This window comes from Lissotriton helveticus, chromosome 8, assembly GCF_964261635.1.
Source record: "Lissotriton helveticus chromosome 8, aLisHel1.1, whole genome shotgun sequence".
Classification (NCBI taxonomy): Eukaryota; Metazoa; Chordata; class Amphibia; order Caudata; family Salamandridae; genus Lissotriton; species Lissotriton helveticus.
In genome coordinates, this window is record NC_136069.1 from 307,734,965 (window position 1) to 307,755,350 (window position 20,386).

At 48.5% G+C, this 20,386-nt stretch overlaps 1 protein-coding gene across 1 annotated transcript in view; it reads right to left on the reverse strand.

Annotated features, from left to right (window-relative positions):
• Window positions 1–18,696, reverse strand: part of LOC144772631 (gap junction beta-2 protein-like) — a 34,326-nt gene extending 15,630 nt beyond the window's left edge. The window contains exon 1 of the mRNA XM_078657073.1: window positions 18,394–18,696. The gene's annotated coding sequence lies outside the window, so the exon portion shown is untranslated. The remainder of the gene's footprint in view (window positions 1–18,393) is intronic.
• Window positions 18,697–20,386: the final 1,690 nt, after the last annotated feature.

Genomic DNA, 20,386 nt, shown 5'->3' on the forward strand with positions numbered 1-20,386 from the left:
TCCAGGTGGCGGTGTTGAAGGAGGCGTTGATGATGTTCCGGAGTTGGGGTGCGATGGTGGAGTCGGCCTTGTTGAAGACGTGGTGTGGGCAGGGGTCGGTCGGTGATCCGGAGTGGATGGTGTTCATCGTGCGGGCTGTGTCTTCGGTGGTCACCGTGGTCCAGGCGCGAAGGGTGGCGGTGGGGGGCATTGGTTCGACGGTTGGGTGCGTGGGTGGGGCGCCGAAGCTGTTGTGGATGTCGGCGATCTTGCGGTGGAAGAACGAGGCGAGGGAGTCGCAGAGGTCTTGTGACGGAGTGATGTCGTTGGTGCCGGTGCTGGGGTTGGAGAACTCCTTGACGATAGTGAAGAGCTCTTTGCTGTCGTGGGCGTTGTTGTCCAGTCATTCCTTCAGGGATTTCTTCTTGGTGGTACGGATAAGCTGGTGGTGCTTGCGGGTAGCGTGTTTGAGGGCGGTCATGTTGTCGGTGGTCTGGTCGAGGAGCCAGGCTTTCTCGAGGGTGCGGCAGGTCTTCTTGGAGTCCTTGAGGTCGTCGGTGAACCAGGATGCCTTCTTGCTTCTGGGTCTGCTGGGAGGGTTCTTTAGTGGCGCGAGATCATCGGCGCAGGCGGTCAGCCACTGTGTGAAGTTGCGGGCTGCTTCGTTGGGGTCCGTTGTGTTGGCGGGTGGGCTCTGGCTGAGGGAGGTGGTGAGCTGGTCTGCGGTGATCTTGCTCCAATTCCTGTGAGGTACCTGTTGCGGGTGGTGGTGGGTCGTGGATCTTTTGAAGCATAAGTGGACGCAGCTGTGGTCGGTCCAGTGGAGTCCGGTGGCGTGGCTGAAGGTGATGTACTTGCTGGAAGAGAAGACGGGATCAAGCGTGTGGCCGGCGTAGTGGGTGGGGGTGTTGACTAGTTGCTTGAGTCCGAGGTTGGCGAGGTTTTCCAGCAGGGCGGTGGTGTTGCGGTCCTTGTTGTTCTCCAGGTGGAAGTTGAGGTTCCCGAGGAGGATGTAGTCAGTGGAGGGGAGGGCGTGCGGGCTGATGAAGTCTGTGATGTCTTCGCTGAATTGTGTGCGTGGTCCCGGGGGTCTGTAGACGAGGGTGCCTCTTCTTAGGGTCGGTGTGAATCTGGAAGTGAAGATGTTCGGCTGCGGCGAAGGAGTCGTTGGCGTCTGTTGTGATGCGGATGGTGTTCCTGTGGATGATGGCGATGCCACCTCCGGTCTGGTTGATGCGGTCCCTCCTGATGATCTTGTACCCGTCCGGGATGGCGATGGCAATGTCGGGTGCAGAGGAGGCGTTCATCCAGGTTTCCGTGAGGAAGGCGACGTCCGGTGATGTAGCGTCGAGGAGGTTCCAGAGTTCCACGGCGTGTCTGTGGACGGAGCGGGTGTTGATCAGGATGCACTTGAGGTGGTTGCTGCTGGTGTTTGTCTTGGCGGGTGCGGGGCAGGTTCGGAGGCAGGTGAACTTGCAGGTGCAGCAGGTGAAGGGTCCGTGGGTGCGTCTCGGGGTGGCTCGGCAGCAGGCGTGGGTCCGGCCGGCATTGAGTGCGTTGAGAGTGGCGGCGTCGTAGGTCAGTCAGGTCGTCTTGCCTCGGCGGGGAGGGCCAGGGGTCCTGGCGCTGGGTGCGGGCCAGGCGCGGACGGGCACAGACGGGCTTACCTTTGGCGCACCTTCGGCGCTCAATCGGCGCTCCCGCTGCGCGGTCGCTCTGGGGGCGTCATAAGTAAGGAGCCGGGAGGGAGGAGCAGCTGAGTGGCGGGAGCGGGGCGGCGAATGGAATCACAGGGGGGCGGGGCCGCAGGGAGGCAGCGGCGGGAAAAAGGATGTGGAATTCTACAATAGTTACTTTACACTATTACTTAGTTTGCAGCTATGTGTTCATTTTATTTATAAAACAACAACAAAGTTTAAGGAAAAACATGAACTGGATTTAGGATTTTAGAAATTCTCTCTACTGACTGGGCCATATAAAGGTGATAGATGGAAATGCCTGACTCAGCCTAACACATACCCTGGGCACACATCAAGTCGTTTTTAACTTTCCTATGCCATTATGTCATTACAGACAAGGGCCATACGTATGCACATTTTTCTTGGCCCTGTCCAAAAAGAGGCAATCTAATCTGAGTCACAGAAGTCCAAATATCCAATCCTAACTTTCATTTAAAAAGGTATGCATCATGGAAGTTGTACTCCAGATCCACATAGATGGAACTGAAAGAACAGATAACAGTGGAGTGGAAAAAAAAAAAGGCCACATCGGAGGCCTTGGTAGCACTTAGTGATTTCATTATACTAAATGAGCACCTGCGATAAATTAAACATTGGTATTCTATTGAACATGAAACTCTTTGTGTAAAATGAACAAACCAGTGATACATTAAGATCAAATGTGTCTTATGATGGCACAGTGTGATACAGAACATCTCTTGCCACTACAGTCAAAAGATACACTTGAACATACTGGGTACCCCTCAATCACTTTATGATGAATTTGAACATCTGAGAAATGTAGGATTTATCTGCAAACTAAACTCATATTTCTGTATTCTTCGTTGAACAGTTGATAGTGTTCTATACAAACTGCATTGCTACAGCAGCAGCATCCTGGTAAAGTGAACTCTTCACAGCAGTGCCCTGACAACCAGATGCCACCCCAATAAAGTCCTAGAGTCGCCCACCAGCAGTGCCCTGCCAGTCAGACACTCTTCTCAAGTTTTTTTGCTAGTGAGAGCGACAACCTAGCAGTTTCATGTCAGTTCCAGTTACCTCCTACAAGTGCACTGTAAGTGTTAAGACCCTCCTAGCTGTGCATAGACAGTGCAAGATACTGACCAGCAGGGCTTTACCCTGTACGTTTCATCCCAGCAATGCCTAAGCAGCATATGAGAAAATCTGTAAATTGTTCCTAATTGGGGGTGGCTCACAGGAACAAGGAAATTCTATGGCAGATACAGCAAGCCAGAAAGACCTGTTCTCCGCCAGACATTCAGCTGACTGACAAGGTCTTGCCAATCGACTGGAGCAGACCAACCAAGGAAGAAATACAGCAAGCCACTAAACATCTGAGAAATGGGAAGGCAGCAAGATCTGACAACATTCCTGCAAAGGCACTGTAGGCAGATATTGAATCATCCGTAGACATGCTCCACCCCATGTTTGGAAGGATCTGGGAAGAGGAAAATGGGCCATCAGACTGGAAGGAGGGATATCGTATCAGGGTACCCAAGAAAGGTGACCGAGTAACTGTGCCAACTACAAGGGGATACATCTTCTATCAACTCCAGGCAAGTGTTCAACAGAGTCATCCTAATCAGACTGAAGGTACAGGTCAACGCTCAGTTGAGAGACCAGCAAGCTTGTTTCCACAGAGATAAATCCTGCACACACCAGATTGCAACAATGCACATCGTCATTGAGAAGTCAATGGAATTGAACTCCCCTCTCTATGTCAACTTCATCAACTATCAGAAGGCATTTGACAATGTGGACAGAGAGACTCATTGGAAAATCCTCCACCTCTATGGTGTACCAGATAAACTCCTAAGAATCATCAGGAACTCTTACGAGGGAATGACCTGCAAGATAGTCCATGGAGGACAACTCATGGAAGCCTTCCAAGTAAAGACCAGAGTCCGCCAGGGTTGTTTGTTCTCTTCCTGCTGGTCGTACACTGGATCATGAAGACTTTCACAGCAAGGAGAAAAAAATGGGATCCAGCCGACACCTTGGATGCACTCGACGACCTGGACTTTGAAGATGACCTGGCCCTACTCTCCTTTTCCTATGGTTTTGACTTTCTAAGTAGGAATTGTTATTTTGTTGCACAAGATGCACATTGGGATGGTGCCAGCCTGATTCTATACACCCCCTTGGGAGATGTTGACCAGCAAGCTCGCAGTGCCATAATAAGCACTCCTAATCCTACTAAGGTAAACAAATGGTTTGGGCAACCTTAGAACATGACAACCCTGATTTTCCTAGTAATCCTGTTAACTGATCTAGAACCTTTTTACTCAGTCACTCATGCTCGCTCAGAGAGACACACAAGAAGTACACAAAGTGGTGTTTTCAATATTTATTGAACCATTGTGATTCTTGTATAAGAGATGTGCCCTGCAATAATCAATAGCCAGAAGCAGATAAAAGTGATTAGCAATATCAGAAAAAGGATGAGAAGAAATTATTCCATCATGGTGCTAAAACAGTGTATATATGCTGGCATATAAGTGCAGGGTATACTGTACTCCTACTATGCATCCCTAACCTATTTGCCTATGGTGGGTGTTTTTCCAAGAATCCCCTTTTATTATGATCTAGCCCCCCATTAACCTGAAGGCAATATATGTAGGTTCTCGTTTTGCTCACAAGTTGGGCATCCCTCCTCGCAGAGGGTAAACAGGAATCAGCTGGGCTAAGCCTCCGACACAGCGATGAGCAGGCAATGATAGCAAAGTGCTCCTCCGATTTGTTCACAGGCATGCATATGTATTTATAATGTCATCATCCATGCTTCCTTGTCAAGGCTTCGGGAAAGCTTAAATTTGTTTAATGTCTTGTGATAGTCGAGTCACCTCATGGACGAACAACATTTTCACAATGTGTATTTAGGCCTTGTACGAAATGTTCAAGGTGTCATGAGAGTGTACTTACAAAGTGGATTATTAAGCAAAATAGTTTCAGAGAAACTAATCCTGCACTGTCACACAAGCACATGTGTGTCAAAAGTCATTGTGTAGAAAAGAAGGCAACTTAGGAAACCTCTCCATGTCATATGGCAGGGTTTCTTCCCAGGCCTAACGCAGCCACGTGGCACTCCAATACCCATCTGCAGAGGCAAGAGAATGCCCACAACATGTGGCAGTTACAGCAGCACAACTTGGCCTCAACATCCACAGGGGAAAAACCAAGATCCTGAAGGCTAACATGGCCAGCACAACTGAAGTCACTGTTGCAGGCGATGCACTTGAAGAGGTTGAAGCCTTCACCTACCTGGGCAGTGTCATAGACAAGCAGGGTGGCACAGACACCAATGTTGAGGAAGGAATCGGCAAAGCAAGGGCTGCCTTCATTCAGCTAAAGAAGATCTGGTGCTCCAAAGACCTAACACTGCAAACCCAGATCATGCTTTTTAACACCAATGTAAACGGGATCCTTCTGTATGGAGCAGAAACTTGGAGGACATCAGTGACTACCACCAACAAAGTCCAGACCACCATTAACATTTGTCTGAGGAAAATACTCCAAATCCGCTGGCAAACACCATCAGCAACAATTACCTATGGCAACAGACTTTCCAACACCCTGCTCATGAAGAAATCATGAAAAGACGCTGGGGCTGGATAGGGCACACCCTCTGCAAGTCTGCATCAAACACCACAAGGCAAGCCGTGACTTGGAACACTCAAGGGAAAAGGAAAAGAGGAGGGCAATAAAACACCTGGCAAAAAGGATGACTGCAAAGAGATGGGTTACACCTGGAGTCAGGTTGAAAGGAAAGCCCAGGACAGAGATGGCTGGAGAGTACTTGTTGATGGCTTATTCCCCCAGGAGGGGTAGTAGGTACATGTAATTAAGTCAGTAGGGGTAGCTGTTTCTTCTCTGAGAACTGAGAGGGTATTCCAAAAATGATAGACCATCTCTGAAAACTGTCTACCATATTTCTGCTGATGATGCTAGCAATAGAAGTAAATGGGTTCTTTCCAGCTGAGTGGAGGCACATGAATGTTATGAATGGCGTTCCTAAACTCCACTCACTGTTTTACTGTCAGTGAGTGTGGGTGGTAATGTGACAGGGATCCAGGATTGGACTTTAAGGTTGCCCCATTTTGAGCAATCTGGAGATGATAAATCTGATGTAATAGTTTAACTGGGTAAAATAACATACCCTAGACTGGGAGGGAGCTTACAAGCGTGGTAGTCAGTACAATTGTCCCGGTCTAATCTGGGATGGGTGATAATCTGTAAAGGTCTAAACTTCTGGTGGGAATTGATGACTCAATGCTATAGACCAGCAGGTTTATTTACAATGAATTGCCATAGGGCAGCGCTGCAAGTCATTTTGCTGCTCTACCCTACGCCAATTCAAAAGGACAGAAATGCACTGTATTTACAAGATACAGTGCATTCCTGTCCTGTCCTGTCCTTTCAGCCAGCGCTTGCGCAAAAATTGCAGCCATGCGCCGATGCAGGTAGCCTTCCACCATGGTGCAAGGGTGTCTGTGTTATTGGCATGATTGTTTTTGTGCAGGAAGGGGCACCTTCCTGCTCAAAAACAATCGGAAGAGGCATTTTTCTCATTCTATGTGTGCTGCAGAATGCAGCACACGGGGAAAGAGGAAAAACGAGCAGAAATGTAAACATTTCTCCTCGAGATGCCTACTATGGTGAGGCATATCTTTTTGGCAGTGCCTCAGATTCATGGTATGTTGTAAATCTGGGGCAGCGTATGCCTCCCTCTCACAATGTAAGGTAGAGGAGTGACTTGCTCTGCGTGATCAACACCTTATCTACAAAGCCATGAAAAACCATGCAGGGTGACTTTGCATGGCCTTGTAGATATGGTCCTGCACTTTGCACCACAGTAGCGTCAAAAAAAGTGATGCTCCAGTGGCATAAGGGGCTTGTAAATATGGCCCCAGATTTTTAACCACTCAGCTGTCTCAGCCAAAAACTGGTAGGGAAGAGTTTGTCACTGTCTTCCATTGGAGTTTGATTTCAGAATCTGGCAAGTAATCCGTGCCATTATAAATGTACTTATGTGCTCATTAATAAAAAGGTTTTGTACACCTAAGTTGCAATGAAGTGTGCTAAAATTGAAATGGGAATGTATGCTTTGAAAATTCAGCCATTCCTCAATCGGGGCAGATATTCCGCAATGGAAAGGTTGGAGGAAAAATATGGGAGAAGTTGCTGATGGGGTAGGGGTGCGGAGTGGCTGCTGTGAGATGATGTACACCCACACAATACCAGCTTTGGGAGTATTCACAAACCTTCCAACTATTTTTTCACACCCATTTTACTTGTAAGCCTATAATACTACAAAAGGACGAATGTCCAAAATTCGTGTGGGAAATAACCAATGGTCCACATATTTGACAGGATTTAAGGGAAGGCATTTCACCACCATAAAAATGAATACCCTGTGGAGGAAAATATTTATGGCTCAATTGTACCTGCCCTCCGCCTCAGCCTTGCATCAGTGGTGGAGAATCCTGCAGTGCGAGCCTCCTCCAGCAGTGCCCTCCACTTCAGCCTTGTATGAGCGGTGGAGAATCCTGCAGTGCGAGCCTCCTCCAGAAGTGCCCTCCACGTCAGCCTTGTATGAGCGGTGGAGAATCCTGCAGTGCGAGCCTCCTCCAGCAGTGCCCTCCACTTCAGCCTTGTAAGAGCTGTAGAGAATCCTGCAGTGCGAACCTCCTCCAGCAGTGCCCTCCACTTCAGCCTTGTATGAGCTGTGGAGAATCCTGCAGTGCGAGCCTCCTCCAGCAGTGCCCTCCACTTCAGCCTTGTATGAGCTGTAGAGAATCCTGCAGTGTGAGCCTCCTCCAGAAGTGCCCTCCGTCTCAGCCTTGCATCAGCTGTGGAGAATCCTGCAGTGTGAGCCTCCTCCAGAAGTGCCCTCCGCCTCAGCCTTGCATCAGCTGTGGAGAATCCTGCAGTGTGAGCTTCCTCCAGCAGTGCCCTCCCTCAAGTTCAGCCTTGTATGAGCGGTGGAGAATCCTGCAGTGCGAGCCTCCTCCAGAAGTGCCCTCCACTTCAGCCTTGTATGAGCTGTAGAGAATCCTGCAGTGTGAGCCTCCTCCAGAAGTGCCCTCCACGTCAGCCTTGTATGAGCGGTGGAGAATCCTGCAGTGCGAGCCTCCTCCAGCAGTGCCCTCCACTTCAGCCTTGTATGAGCTGTAGAGAATCCTGCAGTGTGAGCCTCCTCCAGAAGTGCCCTCCACGTCAGCCTTGTATGAGCGGTGGAGAATCCTGCAGTGCGAGCCTCCTCCAGAAGTGCCCTCCGCCTCAGCCTTGCATCAGCGGTGGAGAATCCTGCAGTGTGAGCTTCCTCCAGCAGTGCCCTCCGCCTCAGCCTTGCATCAGCGGTGGAGAATCCTGCAGTGTGAGCCTCCTCCAGCAGTGCCCTCCACTTCAGCCTTGTATCAGCTGTGGAGAATCCTGCAGTGTGAGCTTCCTCCAGCAGTGCCCTCCACTTCAGCCTTGTATGAGCGGTGGAGAATCCTGCAGTGCGAGCCTCCTCCAGCAGTGCCCTCCACTTCAGCCTTGTATGAGCTGTAGAGAATCCTGCAGTGTGAGCCTCCTCCAGAAGTGCCCTCCACGTCAGCCTTGTATGAGCGGTGGAGAATCCTGCAGTGCGAGCCTTCTCCAGCAGTGCCCTCCACTTCAGCCTTGTATGAGCTGTAGAGAATCCTGCAGTGTGAGCCTCCTCCAGAAGTGCCCTCCACGTCAGCCTTGTATGAGCGGTGGAGAATCCTGCAGTGCGAGCCTCCTCCAGCAGTGCCCTCCACTTCAGCCTTGTATGAGCTGTAGAGAATCCTGCAGTGTGAGCCTCCTCCAGAAGTGCCCTCCACGTCAGCCTTGTATGAGCGGTGGAGAATCCTGCAGTGCGAGCCTGCTCCAGAAGTGCCCTCCGCCTCAGCCTTGCATCAGCGGTGGAGAATCCTGCAGTGTGAGCTTCCTCCAGCAGTGCCCTCCACTTCAGCCTTGTATCAGCTGTGGAGAATCCTGCAGTGTGAGCTTCCTCCAGCAGTGCCCTCCCTCCAGTTCAGCCCTGTGTGAGCTGTGGAGAATCCTGCAGTGCCAGCTTCCTCAAGTAGTGCCTTGACTCAGTTATAAAGGCCAGATCAGGGTGACTCAATAGAATAGAACTTTAGCAATGCAAGTTTCCTCCACTAGTGCCCCATCGCTGCAGTGAGACTGCAGTGTGAGATTCCTCAAGTAAGGCACTGCATCAGTTATGAAGACCTCAGCAGAGTGAGTTTCCTCCAGCAGTGCCCTATTACTACAATATGAGTTTGCCAACACCAGTTTTCGGCTGTGGTGTTCCTTCACTGCAGCAGTACTCTGGCAGTGTGAGCTTCCTTCAGTCAGGCCTTGTCCTAGCTATAAAGACTATAGCAAGGCTAGCTCTCCAGCAATGCACTCGCAGTCTAGGAGGACTTCGGCAATGCTAGCTTCTCCAGCAATGCTCTCTCAGTCTAGGAGGACTTCAGCAATGCTAGCTCTCCAGCAATGCACTCTCAGTGTAAGAGGACTTCAGCAATGCTAGCTCTCCAGCAATGCACTCTCAGTCTAGGAGGACTTCGGCACTGCTAGCTTCTCCAGCAATGCTCTCTCAGTCTAGGAGGACTTCGGCAATGCTAGCTTCTCCAGCAAAGCACTCTCAGTCTAGGAGGACTTCGGGAATGCTAGCTCTCCAGCAATGCTTTCGCAGTCTAGGAGGACTTCGGCACTGCTAGCTTCTCCAGCAATGCACTCTCAGTCTTAGAGGACTTCGGCACTGCTAGCTCTCCAGCAATGCACTCTAAGTCTAGGAGGACTTCGGCACTGCTAGCTTCTCCAGCAATGCACTCTCAGTCTAGGAGGACTTCGGCAATGCTAGCTTCTCCAGCAATGCACTCTCAGTCTAGGAGGACTTCGGCAATGCTAGCTTCTCCAGCAATGCACTCTAAGTCTAGGAGGACTTCGGCAATGCTAGCTTCTCCAGCAATGCACTCTCAGTCTAAGAGGACTTCGGCTCTGCTAGCTCTCCAGCAATGCACTCTCAGTCTAGGAGGACTTCGGCACTGCTAGCTTCTCCAGCAATGCACTCTCAGTCTAGGAACTTCAGCACGGCTAGCTCTCCAGCAATGCACTCTAAGTCTAGGAGGACTTCGGCACTGCTAGCTTCTCCAGCAATGCACTCTCAGTCTAGGAGGACTTCGGCAATGCTAGCTTCTCCAGCAATGCACTCTCAGTCTAGGAGGACTTCGGCAATGCTAGCTCTCCAGCAATGCACTCTCAGTCTAGGAGGACTTCGGCAATGCTAGCTTCTCCAGCAATGCACTCTAAGTCTAGGAGGACTTCGGCACTGCTAGCTTCTCCAGCAATGCTCTCTCAGTCTAGGAGGACTTCGGCACTGCTAGCTCTCCAGCAATGCACTCTCAGTCTAGGAGGACTTCGGCAATGCTAGCTCTCCAGCAATGCACTCTCAGTCTAGGACAACTTCGGCAATGCTAGCTGCTCCAGCAATGCACTCTCAGTCTAGGAGGACTTTGGGAATGCTAGATCTCCAGAAAGGCACTCTCAGTCTAGGAGTGCTTCGGCAATGCTAGCTTCTCCAGCAATGCACTCTCAGTCTAGGAGGACTTCGGGAATGCTATATCTCCAGAAATGCACTCTCAGTCTAGGAGTACTTCGGCAATGCTAGCTTCTCCAGCAATGCACTCTCAGTCTAGGAAGACTTCGGGAATGCTACCTCTCCAGCAATGCACTCTCAGTCTAGGAGGACTTCAGCAATGCTAGCTTCTCCAGCAATGCACTCTTAGTCTAGGAGGACATCGGGAATGCTAGATCTCCAGCAATGCACTCTCAGTCTAGGAGGACTTTGGCAATGCTAGCTTCTCCAGCAATGCACTCTCAGTTTAGGAGGACTTCGGGAATGCTAGCTCTCCAGCAATGTACTCTCAGTCTAGGAGGACTTCAGCAATGCTAGCTTCTCCAGCAATGCACTCTCAGTCTAGGAGGACTTCAGGAATGCTAGCTTCTCCAGCAATGCACTCTCAGTCTAGGAGGACTTCAGGAATGCTAGCTCTCCAGCAATGCACTCTCAGTCTAGGAGGACTTCAGGAATGCTAGCTCTCCAGCAATGCACTCTCAGTCTAGGAGGACTTCGGCAATGCTAGCTTCTCCAGCAATGCACTCTTAGTCTAGGAGGACTTCGGGAATGCTAGATCTCCAGCAATGCACTCTCAGTCTAGGAGGACTTCGGCAATGCTAGCTTCTCCAGCAATGCATTCTCAGTCTAGGAAGACTTCGGGAATGCTAGCTCTCCAGCAATGCACTCTCAGTCTAGGAGGACTTTGGCAATGCTAGCTTCTCCAGCAATGCACTCTTAGTCGAGGAGGACTTTGGCACTGCTAGCTTCTCCAGCAATGCACTATCAATCTAGGAGGACTTCAGCAATGCTAGCTTCTCCAGCAGTGCACTCTCAGTCTAGGAGGACTTCAGGAATGCTAGCTTCTCCAGCAATGCAATCTCAGTAGGACTCTAGCAAAGCGAGCCTCTGCAGATATCACTGTAATGGTACTCTGGCAGTGTGAGCGTCCCTCAGTAAGGCTTTGTCTTCACTGCGAAGACTCCAGCCAGAAGTGCGAGCCTCCTACAGCAGTGCCCAATTACTACAAGAAGAGTTTAGAAATGCAGGTTTCGGGCTGCAGTGCGTCACTGCGGGAGTACTCTGGCAGTGCGAGCTTCCTTCAGTTAGGCCTTTTCTTAGCTATGAGTACTCCAGGACTGTTAGCTTCTTCCAGCAATACGCGGTCAGTACAGGAGGACTCTAGCACTGCAAGCTTGCTGCAGAAGTGATCCATCACTGCAGTGGGACTCAGGCGGTGTAAGCTCATTCAAGCAGTGCCTAGCCTCAGCCCGGAAGACCCCAGCAGTGTGAGGTTCTTCAGAATGGTTGGTGGCCATGGCTTCTTCTCCACAGTGCCCTGTCTGAGTCATAAGGCTCCAGCAGTGCAAGCTTGCTCCACCAATGGCCTGCCATTGCTGGACAACAGACCTGCTAATGTGTCCGCCCACCCAGCAGTGCACTGTTGCTGCTATGGGACACCTGTACTGTGATCTTCCTTCAGTAGGACCCTATCGCAATGTGTGCGCCCTATCACGTGTGTGGCAAACTTGTCTTTCTTGAAGATTCACATTCTAATGAAGGCAAAAGTGACTCTTTCCACCAAAACTATGTGTAGAAACAAATAATAAAACAATTAGAGAACCTTTTGCACAAAGAAGTGCTCTAAAACACAATAGAAAACGAAACTATATATGAATGTGCCCCTAGCCTTAATGTGTCTCCAACAACCAGCTTTGTTTTGTATATCTCCTTCACAGAACCTGCAACACCATTTTCTTTTTGCAGTGATTTACCCAAACTGACATAAAGGATTCAGACGCCCCCACTAAAGCAATGCTTGCAATCTTTATGTGGGGAGCTACTTATGTTTTGACTCTTGTGTGCATCTGGCTGTGGGGAGAGGGGGTGAAGAGACCCAACACAGCCTTAGGAGTCCTGGGAAAAATGAGCTTTGATCTTATCATGGTGAAGGGAGCTTAGGAAGAAAGATGGAAGGGGGGAGTAAGCAGAGATGGCAGATGGACATCTATTATAAAGTCCAGGGGATAGGTTATGTTCCGCTTCAGGATACGTTTACTAAGGGTTAAACAATCCACTAAACTCTATGAATTAGCAAAATTATTGTATAAAGGTGCATTACAATACAAATTTGCACAATTTCCAAATCACTTATTCAAATTGTCTTGTGGATCAACTGCCAGCATCACAAAGAGTCATTAACTTATCCGTAGTATCTGCATGCACATAACTTCTTCTGAAGTCAACATTGATGTCACAGGCTTAATTCTTAAATTTGAAGTTTTGGACAACTAATAAAATATATCTACATCTTCAGCACAATTTATTCGCATGAGGAATTCCAACCCAAGCTTCTATGACCTCCCGTGCCAAAATGAATCCCACGTGTCAATGCACGTGGGTACACCCTTCCTTCGGGAAACAGGGATTAGTCACATATCGTGGGATAAAATGGTTTTTGAAGTATGTGAATGAAAGGTACAGAGGCCTAAAATCTGCAATGACTGCCTACTGTCTCGGTGCCGTTTTTAAATCAAATGTAAATCACTGTTTTGACAAATTCAGTACCAGGTGATATCAGACAAACTAGTTTTAGACAACCCTTCATTACCAACCCTGCTGTGCCCTGCCCAAAACAATGTGTTACTGAACCTGGCCTGGCTCAGAGTATATGCACTATGAGTTACAGAAATAAGATTAAGATAGCACCCACAATGCAATAGATTGTCCTTGATTGGCAGGCTCAATCTTAATTTCAAGCCAAAGGGAGTCTGCAACAACTGATGACCTCCGACCAAGGGAAGCCATCCACTGTGGGACTTCAGTTTCACCACATAAGTAATTGAAAGCAAAGCAAACAAGACAGGCATAAAGTACCAATGGAACCTGCGTTTGCTTTTGAGCAGGTCTGGAAGGTGTCACGGAAAAACCACCATATTGGGTGAGGACCACACAGTGTTGTTGCAGGGCATGTTAAGCTCTTAGAAGCCTGATGTACATATCTGGTGTAATCAGCATAGAGGAGGGTAGGAAACTGATTATTTCTCAATCTAGGCAAAGTGATTGTGACTTTAGCCGGCTATCTAGGACAATCCTACGCCTTCAGCTTGAATAAGAGCGTGTCAGGGCACTTCTCTGTTTTAATCGTCTGCTGGTGGCCATTTTCACAGAAACACCCACATTTTCAGGTAAACCCTGAGTCAGGTTTTGGAAAACAAGAACTGGACCAGACCGACCGTAACAGGTGACAACCGGCAGATCTGGCTCTTAATCTCCCAGTGTTCGCAGAAAATCCAATAAAAGCACAACACAAATGGAGAATTGTCTTCATCAGCAGGGCAGGTGAAAAGAGCACGCAAAATGAGAAACAGATGGAACCCACCCTGAGTGGACTCACTGTTTTCTCAAATACGGCTGGTTCTGGATTGGTTGGCTTCATTTAAGCACTGGAGACAGTGCCTGCTGCTTTTGGGGAGTTCTCCTGTTTGTTTTAGGCTGCTTCACTGTGGGTGTTCCCATTCCTCATGTACTTACTTATGAAAAGTTTCATAAACCGTGGGCTGAACCCCAGAGAAAAATAACACAATGCTGCACAGAGAATTTAGAACAGAGGAACCATCATAACAGAGAGGTGCCATTCTTCTCGCAGGGGCTGGGAGGACTTGCAGCATGAATGTGGTATCATTCTGTAAGATATACATAGACAGAATATCTTGTGAAAGTCAAACAAAGTTTATTGGTATGTCTTACAGGGCTCTTTTGTACAGGACACTGCTTACTGCAGCTCCCAGGCCCAGACATTCTGCAGGAGAATGAAGACATCTCAGAGGCACCCCTGCACAGCTCATGTTGATAGTGAGCTGAGTGTGCTAAGGGTATCCCACCAGTACAGTCAAGGCATCTAGCCAGGCCACATGAGGCTTTCCATTCTGCCACTTTACACCACCCAAATGTGCATTCCTATAGGAGTGAGGGCTTTCGCCACTTGAGTTCCATACTGGTGGAAGATTCCTTCGCCGCATTTGCATCCTCTAGCACTTGCATCTTCCTGGGTCACAAAGGGATATAGGAAGGTGAAGGATGTTTTGAGCCATTCTTATTAGCTGCTAGGCGCCAATCCGAATGACAAAATAAAGGGGGCAATTATGCTTGATCTAAAGGCGGCCAATCAGATTGGTTAAAACAACAATTTGCTTCAGCTTTTCTGATTGGCTTCCTTTCAATACGTTGAATTTGCCCCGGAATTTAAGCCAATCTAGTTGTCGGTTGGGCAGTCCATCAGAATGCTTGTGACCTTACTAGACTACTTTGATCAGCAGGAAGGTGCGGGTTGGGAGTGTAGGGTACTGGGAATCATGCCCGTCAGTGGAATTTTAACTCCATTTTCCTTTACACTGATGTGCATGACAGAAATGACACAACCCTCCAGGAAACAGATCTACAAACAAACAAGTGGGAACTCTGCTCGCACCTATTTATTGGTGCACAACGTGCTAATAAAACCTTTCGTTTTTTGTGTAGCCCGGGGTTTTTCAACCCTTGCATGAATTCCTTGAATTATATTGTGATCTTCAACACACTGATCCAAACACAATAAAGGTTTTGGGAGTGTCTTTTCTGTTGGATCTAAACGAGTAAGATGTTTAAATGACCTGTGCTGTCTGCTGGAATAGAAAACGCCTGCTGCAACCAGTGGTATTAGCTAATCCCCAATAAAGGGATATTGTTGCTATCAAGATATTGTTGGTATTGTTGGTATCAAGCACGGAATGCAATCCCTTTTAAGCTATGCTCCGATGGGCATCGGTCCCTAAGGAGCCACCGTGGATTCTGCCAGCATCTAGATGGTCCAAGGCGCTGCATTTCACCATTCAGGCTCAGAACCGTGCACCCTCCCACTGGACAGGCATGGCAGCATCACAAAAAGCAGGGGACCCAGGGACCCAAATTCCATTTCTGAAGCTACTGTTTACTGCTGCTCACAGCCTGCTGCCAGTACTCCTGTATCGCCCAGTGCTTCATTTGTAAAACAATAAGTGCTGGGGCCCAAAGCTGTTATCAGAACCCTCCAAACAGCACTGTCAGAATGTCTGATTGTAGAGGGGAACAGCCTTTACAACGCGGGTATTACCACGCGCTACCATTACAACGCTGCTATTACAACGCAAGTCTTTACAACGACTTGCGCAGGAGGGCGCTGTTGACTAGGGAATAGTTTAATTTTCTATTCCAACACCTTCCCTACTGTAACGTGGGCTGGAGTTGGAATAGAACATTTAACTATTCCACTATCCAGCGCTTACAGCGCAAGTCGTTGTAACAACTTGCGTTGTAAAAACAGCGTTGTAATGGCACACGTGGTAAAAGCCCGCGTTGTAATGCCATACAACCGATTGTAGAATACCCAGCAGTCGAAGTGCATTTAGAAAGCATCTTAGCTGTGATCCTGAGTGCAGATGGGGCAGGGGTAATGGGAGTGAGGTGGGGGACAAAGGTGCCGCTAACAAAACAACATATTTTTAAATATTTTGTTGGTCTTTCACTGTCAGGTAACTGCATATAAAATAACACACACCTTAAATGAAAAATAAATACAATTAAACTAATAAGGGGGAGGTATGTTATGTTATGAAACCTCTACTGGTTAATGTAATGACTGCAGATGTCTATGCGCGTAACAAGAGAGCCACAAAATAGAATCTCGTTGGTGCAGTGGTGAAGAGTGACGTGTATTTTCACTGCTACAAGGGCCCAGTGTGTGATTGAAAGCACAGTGAATATGTAAGTCAGGATTTTAAACTTATAATGCCTCTCAAATAGAATAAATATTCACCAGGGAAGCTTTAACTGACTCCATCAATTGAAGCCAATACCGGCTTCCTAGCAGCTTTTACATTTACAGATTAACCAGCTGCACACATGTACATTTATTTGAGGCACCGGGCACCCTGGCAAGAAGCTTGCTTCTTGTTTAGCTGACTGGCCATCCCGCAGCTACTTTTTTTTGCAGTTTTATATAGCCCGCACTCAGCCCAAGATCATGGGAGCGCTTTACTTAAGGTCATATTTATGTCCTATTTAATGTTTTTACAGTATGGGAGACTCCCTAAAATTAAAAAAAAGTATGGGCATGTTGTGCCCCATTGATCCTGCCTACTGCTACTTCTGGGAAGATCAAAGCTGCCTAGCCTTGATTCCACCTCACGCCTCTTTCATCCACCGCTAGGCACTCCCTGCCTCTTTATCTCGCGCTGGCAGGTTCTTTTTCATACCTGCATTCCTCCTTTGTCAGTTTTTTCCCATCTTTCTCTTCCCCCTTCTTTCCCCCATTTGTGTTTTTCTCCCTCTCGCTTTGGGTCAAAGTCTGTTGAGGAAAAATAAGTGCCAGTCGCCAAAAATGAGTGCTGGTGGGCCCCACCTGCAGCCACCGGCTCAAATTAAGCACTGCTCATAATACTGCCTGTTTCAGTTCTGCACTGCCCTACCTTGGCTGCCCACTCTCCTCTGCTATTCTTTGCTTCATAATCTGTTGCTGAATGGGAACTCCTTGCCAGCCCTACTTAGTTGCCCACCTCATGCTCTACCCCGCTAGTGGGTAGACCCGGGCTACCCACTGCCCAGAATCAGGCGTCCACACTTCATGACACACTTCTGGCTACCCACATGCTGCTGCACGCTCCCTACTGCCCAGTCTCGCTCTACACTTCCCTCGCCCTCCTGTCCACTCTCTCTTCTCTGCACTGCCCACTGCCTGCTGCCCTGTCCTTGCCGTTCAGCCCCTGCAGCCCACTCCTCAGTGCCAGCTCTCTGCGGCACACCCTGCCCTCCACGCTCGACTCCTGCCCAGTTTCTGCCTGCTACCGACAGATTTTGGGATCAGAGGGTGCCCCGGGCCGGGCACGGGCTGGCCCATGTGATCTCAGAGGTGGTTGAGCCCTAATTTCACAATCCTCCTCTTTTAGTCATGAGGCGTGTCAGTATAATCCTGATTATTAGCCTCTTGTAGTTGAGTTTATTGTACCCATTCACGCAATCTGTTCTCCACAGCGAATAGGCGATCCGAATCACCCACAATGCCCATCGAACCTCATAAGTGTTCCATGGATCACTTTCACCCTTACGAAAGTCACTGAGGCAAAGCGAAACTGTGGGAAAAGTCTCTTAAATCACATTGCTCCGTCCCACACGCGCGAGGCTGCCACAGACTCCCGGAACCTGTTGCGCGGCCCTACAACCAGCTTAACCTGCCGGGGAAACGCCAGAGAGTAAATTAAGCGCCCGAGTCCATATCTTACATCTGTCAATGACCTGGCAGGAAAAAAAGCAGCACGGGTTGCAAAAATCGTTTCCACTGGGAGCAAGTGCATCACGAAATAGATTAAGTGTACGGTGTCCCTGAAAGAAACGAGTCACTGGCTGCAATAAAGGTGAGGTGTGAACATGCGCCACTGTGCACTTGAGTATCAATCACAGGCGAAGCAGAGCGAAGATGAACCCGCATTATACATCACATGGCCTGACACTCGCACAAAGAATGTGCGGCCAGCCTTGTGTTTACTTGGCTTTTCATATACAATGTTCACAGATGGACTCTGCCCGCTGATCTGCCTTAGGGTAGCTGAGTGCCACGCTCCACATGCAACAGGCACAAGAGTGCACACACTGCGTCCATTCATATAAACGAGTGACGCTTTCATCCGGCTCCTCCGCGGGGTGTCCGAAAAATGTGGTCCGTTGGGTTTTCTGCATTCCATACCCACCAAACCTTGTTGGCAATCAGCTCGCGCCCGCGCATCAATGAAAGTGTTTTTATTGTTGTCCCTGACAGGTTATTCGCGGAATTCTGTTGGTCCAAATGATTCATGACACTATGCAGTTTTCTGCCAATAAAGCAGTGCAATATCAGGGTACATACTTGAAAACCAGCAACATTACATTTGAAAACCGGCAAAAACACATACTTTTTGTACGTGTGAATATGGGGACCCCTGGTGGTGAGGTCGGGGTCGCGCAGCCCTCCCTCCGCTCTCCACGCATTGCTCTTACCTGAGACGGCGTCGTAGGCTGCTTGCTCTCAGAGGCTTTGCTGCTGCTGGGGGGTCCCTGCCGCAGCAGTGACGGGCATCACTCAGGTGTCTGCTGAGAGGGGCTGCTGCAGGTGCCCGGCCCAGGCTCGGACTCCGCTCTGGTGCCGGCCCCAGCCTCTCCTCTGGCGCCTCAGCCGCTATCCCGTGTTCCTGCAAGGGGGTGTGTGCGCTTCCCCCACCCACCTGCACTTTGACGTCCTGTGCTGCGCTGATCAGTCACCACGGCCTCTCTACTCTGAGGTCACCTCACTAACCGCGTAGTAAACTCGGGCACCTGTTTTAAAGTGGAGGAGGTGACGAGGAGGAGGAGGGAGCGGGAGGAGGAAGGCCGACGCAGCCTCAGGACAACCCCATCCGAGGTGTTACATCAAGAGAAGAGAGTGAGCGAAGAGATTGGTTTATCTCTCACACATAAAAGGGTCCCGTGGAGCATTTACTTTTAAACTATCAGATGTTTGAGAGTCAATACACACCGTGCCTGGTGTGTGCAGGCTGGAACAATGAACTCTCAATCCTCCAATAACAAAGTCACAAGAAAAGCAAACAGCCTGGGGTTTATGGCTGTCAATCATTGCCAGCGGGGAATCACACTGTCCACCCATCGGAAGGGGCAGCGCACCCCGGGCACGTGGCGCGCTCCACTTCTGAGAATGCAGCGTTTCATGAACGCCTCAAAGTGTAAGCCTCGGTTCACTGCAAGTGCTGTACATGCACAGTGCAAGTTTATGCAGAAGAACTCCAGACAACGCTTCACGAGGAGGGTTCACAAACCAAACAGACAATTATGTTGAAACAAAGAGGAGCTGGAATCTAGTGAGAACGTGGAGAACATGTGTGTGCGGTGTAGAAAGGGAATACTCAACATGTGTGTGCGGTGTAGAAAGTGAATACTCAACATGTGTGTGCGGTGTAGAAAGGGAATACTCAACATGTGTGTGCGGTGTAGAAAGTGAATACTCAACATGTGTGTGCGGTGTAGAAAGTGAATACTCATGGCAGAAACAAGCACTAGCTTAAGAGGCAGAAAGGTGCACGTGAAAAACTGAGTGAAAAGGGACAATCTCGTTAAGATGGAATCGAAAATACTTGGATAGATGTTTTGACATAAGAAATGGACATATCTTTCGGAAGTTTAACAGCCAATTGCGAAGGATGTCTGTTACCGGTAAATACTGAAAACCAAAAGTAGGGTAATAAAAAAAATCTAATAGGCAGTGAAAGTCCACGTCCAGTTTTTTTTAATGAACACTTCACTCACGGATACACGTTTTTTTGAAAGCAACCACAATATTGGCAGGTAAGGCTGCTGAGATAAATACATAGAGATAATGTAATTTACCTAAGAACACACAGTTTGCCTCTGTGGAGAATGCAGGTCTCCTGGCTGCACAGTTGGCTGTTTAACTACTAAGGAGGTCACATTTCCTTAGAAGTAGGAGGGCAGAGGAAAAGGATCACAAAAGGAACAGGTGAAGAGGATTGTGAGGCCAGGAAGTCAAGCATTTTGGAAGGATAAAAGTAGAACATAGGGCATTGAGGAGTGATGTGTGACTCATCAGCAGGAAATTGGGAAAGGACACAATGGGCCCAATTCAACAAAGATAATCTTACTTAGACATGGAGATTTACTGCAAGTAAATTATCTCTTACACTTTGGAGTAACTTGACTTTTAGCAAATCACCATTTACAAGAGTAAAGTTACTCCAAAGTGTAGGCTTACATGTCCCCACACCTGAAATCAGAGAGTGAGTCTAATTTATGAGTGTAAATTACTACTTGTAACTTTGCACATGTAGGCAGACATGTGCATCACAGGGACCAAGATCTCTTCATTGTAAATTATAGGGCAACGTTAATTTTTTTTTAGAAAACGTAAAAAAGAATATTAACAATATATTAAGTTGAATATTAACAATATTTTATGTTAAATATTAATGTACATTTTTAAAAA